Source organism: Pyrus communis, chromosome 6, assembly GCF_041283825.1.
Source record: "Pyrus communis isolate YQ-2024b chromosome 6, ASM4128382v1, whole genome shotgun sequence".
Classification (NCBI taxonomy): Eukaryota; Viridiplantae; Streptophyta; class Magnoliopsida; order Rosales; family Rosaceae; genus Pyrus; species Pyrus communis.
Window position 1 is genome coordinate 23,929,355 of NC_142570.1, and position 6,016 is coordinate 23,935,370.

The window sequence follows — 6,016 nt, forward strand, 5'->3', positions numbered from 1 at the left end:
TCCCGCCTGGCTTTCACTGTGAATGGGGGCACAATCACAAACACAATGGCATGCGGGCTGAAGCACATAACAATAACATAATTATAAAATAACATAATTAGGCCTCTCAATCTTGAGCCACAACCCCAGCAAGTAGTAAAAGACAAGGGGTGAGCGTTATCCATGAATCGACCATACTGTTTTTCAAGAGATATCAGTTTATAGGCCTGCCGATGTCGTTGAAGTCACTAAAATAATAATAAAATACGAAACCTTCACATCATGTGAAGCTTCCAAAACGTCGATTTCATGTTTCGTCAAAAATATATTTTTTTTTAATTAATATGTTTGTAGTTTTATTGATTACAGTTTGTTCTACAATGAAGAGGGAGAATGATTTTAAGTATTCTTGGGATAAATGTAAAAAATGATTTGGGGTGTATTTATTTATTTATTTATTTATTTATTTATTTTAACCTTATAAGGTCAAAATTATCATTACATAATAAGGTATATAAGTCATTTGCTATCAAATTTTAATGTGAGGTGTATTCAATTATGGGATGCTAATAAAAAAAAACCTAATCGTATTGGATCTTACCTTATCCAAACCCAAACATGCGTTTTGGGCTTTGTCTGCAAGGCTGCAACCATTCTCAAAACCATATCCAAGCCCAAATTTTTTTAATTTTGTAAAAATGAAAAATCATTAAAACCCATTTAAATAATCTCTAATATTCCTTGGGACTTTTAAGTGGTAGAATACCACCACCATTTTCTTCACAATGAGCCTCCATACAAGCCAAATGAATGATGTGCCCCCATTTCATATAAAAAGAGTGCAATAATAATCTTTAATTTATAAAGTTGGCGATCCACTAGTAATTGAATTGAGTATAAAATTATTTTTAGTTGCTTAACTCTTTAGGATAAAACTTCATAGTGCGCTCATCTATTCTTTAGTAAAGGTCGGCGTTTACCCCCCTAGATCTCGAAATTCCCTTCCACTATACTGGATTTTGTCTACTCAGTAGTTGGGCAAGGCGGGTGGCGTGGGACTTCGATGGACACGTGGGAGCGCAAGAAGAAAAATTTATTTCGTCCAATTCTTTAAATTCACTCAAATTTCTACATCCCAACTTCCTTCTTCAATCCTTATGATGCCATCATGGCTAAGACCTGCACCAACAGACTTTTATGCCTCATAAACTTGTATGCTTTGCGCACCTAAAAAAACTCACAAATCCGTCATTGATTACGATTGCTTTTTATACCAATAGATTGGACTTCTTTTTTCAATTCCTCCAAGAGAATAATCGCCTAATAATTGCTTTCAATCTAATATTTGTCCATAACTGAGTTGGAGCTCAGAAAAGAAGCCAAGTTCAATCATTGTTCGTCTCATACATTTAAAAAAGATCATGCCAAAGAAAACCAGCTTATGTGTTTGTTGTACGTACGTAAATGCATTCATCTTTCCATTCTCCCAACCAAAAAGGTTAAACAATTTCGAGTCAATTGTTCACATTGATTATGATTGGGTAGTTCACCTTAGGCCATCATTGTTTTACACTACTTTTATTTTAATTTTATTTTTCACAGAATAATTATAATGATAAAAAAATTTATAAAAGAAAAAAAAACAAATCTTCAACTGAAGATGGTAAAGAAAACAAAAATTGTGAGTAATTTAGTTGATTCTCAAAAGTTTAGAGTTCTTCTCTGATAACCATTGCGTTTGTAGTATTTTATTAACTCTTTTTGAGACAGAGATGACGAAGTTTGGAGGTAGAGTGTGAGAGAAAGGGAGACAATGTATGAACTAAAAGAATTAATTTAACTAAGGTTATCAATTTATCCAGCAATCATTTACCGAGGTTACTGTACTTCATCTAAACATGAAACAATGATAGAGGGATCTTGTTGGCACACTGTTCGTTCCATACTTTATCAATTCTGAAACTATTGAGCATTGGTCAATTAAGTATCTTGGAAGTAGGGCCGGTCTAGAGATTTTTGAGGCCCAGGACGACGTAAAAAAATATGTCCTCACTTTATATATGAAAATTATTTGTTTTCACACGTAAGACATCGATGAAATTATACTTAGAATAGCACTTCAAACTTAATAATTTAGAAACAAGGAAAAACTAATTTATTTTGTATCGCAAGAATGAACAAAAAAACTCAAGGTTTACAAGTAGATAGATATGAGTTTCGTTTTACATCTGAACTTTTAAAGTGTTTTTGTATAAATCGTGAGGTGTTTTTTCTTATTTACTAACCTTGTCAATGTGGGACTAAAAAAATAATGATATTTTTGTGTCTTTAATTGATATGTATAAGTAATAAATTGGCACTAAATTAAACTTTTTGATGACACGTAATATAATTTGCAAATTTGGTCAACGCATTACTCTTTGTGGAAGATTAGACTTGAATTGGAACAAATGTTTAAAAATAACAACCCACATAGCTACTAGTTATTAATTAAAAATAAATTAATTTTAAACAACAAAAACCATTGATTCTAGTTAAACTTCTTGATTATTTAGCCAAATTTTATATATTTATACTCTTATGAAACGAAATTTGTAAAAATTGAAATGCAAATAAGCACACATGGTGTTTTGAACCCAAGACTTCCTCGTTAATTTCAAACAACAAAACCACCAATTCTAGTTAAACTTCTTTGTCATTGAACCAAATTTTATAAATTTATATTCTTATGAAAACATATACAAATATACCACCCTAATAATTTTGATGCCCCCAATTATTTTGGGCCTTGGATGGTCACCTTGCCTGCACTAGGCCTGGGGTGGCCCTGCTTGGAAGACCTATTAAAGGGTCCATGTTGAGACATCTTTGCCGAAACACGAGTTCCTCTCCAATCAAAAGATCAATCACAACATAAACACGTGTCAACAACACCAGAATAAAGCTACTAGAGTCCCAAATCGATTGCGGACAAAAACAAGGAACACTGCTCAACTATAAAAGGAGATCATTCTCCCACAATTGATCTCTAATGATCTTATTATACTTAATTCATTACTAGAACTCACTAATAATGATCAAGCTTAAACCTTTGTATCTTGCCAACTCTATATTATTAATGATAATTACTCTACCCTCATAGACGTAGCCTAACTTAAGATGAACCACATATATCTTGTGTTTACTTCCGTATTCTATCTTTTTACGTATTTTATTCACATGATGACCAAAGAAACCTTACGAAGGTCACATATTGATAGCTGTTTCAAAATCAACTCGATTTTATGCATCACACGCCACCTCATATACAAGAAATTTTCAAGTATTGTAATCGAAGAATGAGCTACGAATAAACACGTTGCTACATTTGATTGCATCGGTCAATAACTTCAAACATCTCTCTATCTCACGTCATAATTTCACTACAATAACGTGTATGACACCTAAGCCTTTATTGACTTTCCCATAACTTGAAAACTCTCACGTCATAAATATCTCTTTGAAAGATCTCTCTTGACTTTTCCATAACGTTCAAAGTTTTGACTCTGAATTACAACTGCTTATTTTGTAGTTAATCGACATGTGTCCTTCACGTAGCTTTTGGTGTTGTGGAAATGGAGAGGGCAGTTTATGGATATGATTTTGTTGAGTTTTATCAGGTTTAATAATTAGGTTTGTTAGTATTACGTTTCTAGCTGATGAGTCACCAGATTGCAAATACATGCACGTTGGAAAATTTTAAAATCGATAACCATTACGTTTTTAATTTGTTGTTCGCATTTTTTATGATTTTGGAGGTAGAAGAAAAATACATTAACAATGTGAGAGGAAGAAGAGTGGAGAAAGAAAAGCGACATGGAAGAAAGGTACACGATGCTTCAGCCTCTAATCATGCTAGCTAACGTAAGTCAAATCTTAAAACAATCGAATAGGCATCCAAAAATGAAGTGTTCTTGGGAGCATACTAAAACAAGATGAACTAGCCTTGTAATTCTAAAGATATAATGAACTTAATACGTCTTTGAGATTCTGGGGATCATGTACGAAATTATAAAAAGGCCCTTCTTTCAATAATTTTTCGAAAAAAAGTAAGACAATGTATTGGTGTAAGAAAGTAATAACTTAAATCAAACAAACTTTAGTACTCATTGATTGTAAATTTACAAATATCATTAAATAATAAGTAAAAATAGCTACATACATAACATTTACTAAATAATCAAAGGATGTTCAATCTTAAACAACCAAACAAGAAAAAAGTTTCAAAAACTAACTTTAAAGTTTCACTTGAATATATAGCATTATTATATAATAAAATTGAAAGAAAATGCAAAATGAGATTTTAATGTGCTAATAAAAGTAATTTTTTTTTAATAAATAGCATTATTATATATAAATATTTGATGACAAATTATTTTTGGAGCCCCCTCAAAATTAGGGACCATGTGTGTTTGCACTTTTTGCTTACCCCCAAACCCTCCTCCAAGACTGGCCCTGACAATTTGGGGGCCCTAGGCGAGCCTTCAAAGTGGGGTTCTGTAGTTCTCTGATCCCTTACTTTTTGTACATTGATATGTAAAAAGAAAAAAAAAATTCACTAAATACATTAAAAAAATTCTATTTTTACGTCAAATACCATAAAATATTAATATCAAACGAAAAAAGATATATAAACATTACCAAAATATTACATGTCTCGCGTTTTTAGACACAGATGTAGTAATTAAGTTTACATAATTTAATTTTTCAACCAATTCTTTATGTATTCTAATATGAGGCATGATATCTAACTCATTTTCAATCAGGGAATCACAATGCAACAATCAACATTCAACTCAATATTAAGCCTGAGACATTAAGCAAATAAATGCACCCTTTTCCACTATGCCAAAAGATTTTTGTGTTATTCATCTTACTTTTATAGTATTTATATACTAAAAATATAATAATAAATAAAACTAGTGGCCCCAAAAATCGGTGACTCTAGGTGGTCGCCTTAGGCCATATCCAACCGAAAGGGAGCCAAAGGGCCATGTTTAGCCCTATAACCCTGCAAGAAATTATTTTTTTAATGAACAATGTCAGACCATATTTTATTCCATCTTCAACCGAGAGGGTCAAATGGCCATAGATCAAAACATAGCCCGTTTGACAAAAAACCCATCTCCAACCGAATGAGACTATTTTTTAGTTCTTCAATAATTTATTATTTTAATTGAATTAATATGGTTAATTGAATTAAACTACCATATTAAAAAAAAGGTTTTCAGACATATTTTGAGTGTCACTTGCCGCTAAATCAATAAGCCTTCGAATTTCTTATCTTTATATAATGAAAAGGATGTGAAAAATTGGTGAAGAATTGAAATAAATGAGATAAGATAGTATGGAATGGTGAAAAGATGTGAGAAATGGGGTAGAAATGACTTAGGTATTTATAGGGAAAAAAAAATTAGAATTTTTTTTTTTTAAATTTCGTCTAAAAAAAAAGGTCAAATCTAATAGTAACCTGACGTCAAGTAGCATGTGTTTGGGCTGGGCTATAGGGTTGGCTAGTTGGTTGCTCTTGGCCAGCCCGCTGACAGGTTCTCCAATTTTTGGTCGGGTGGGGCCCACGTGCCCTTTGGCCTAACCCTCGGTTGGAGATTGTTTTCGTGTCAAAATCGGCTATTTTTTTGCCTATGACCCTTTCACCGAGTCGATTGGAGATAGCCTTACCCGATTTCCCTTAAGGCCGGCCTTGGTCACCTTTGAATACCATGCTACTAAGATGTATTATATGCATTACATGTGTATACCTTAATTGAGTGCCGATCGAAGAGATTAAGATTTTAATTCTTCAAAGCACTATTAATCTAATATTACCATCTCAAAGTAACCACAACTTTAAACTCCATATTTTGACTAGATCACAAAATTGGAGGTCTTAAGGGAAATGTCAATCGCCACAATCATACTCAAACTATTTTCTTATTGTTTGAGCGTATTTATAATTGGTTAAGGCTATGTTTCCATGACACACCTTGACCCGAAATCT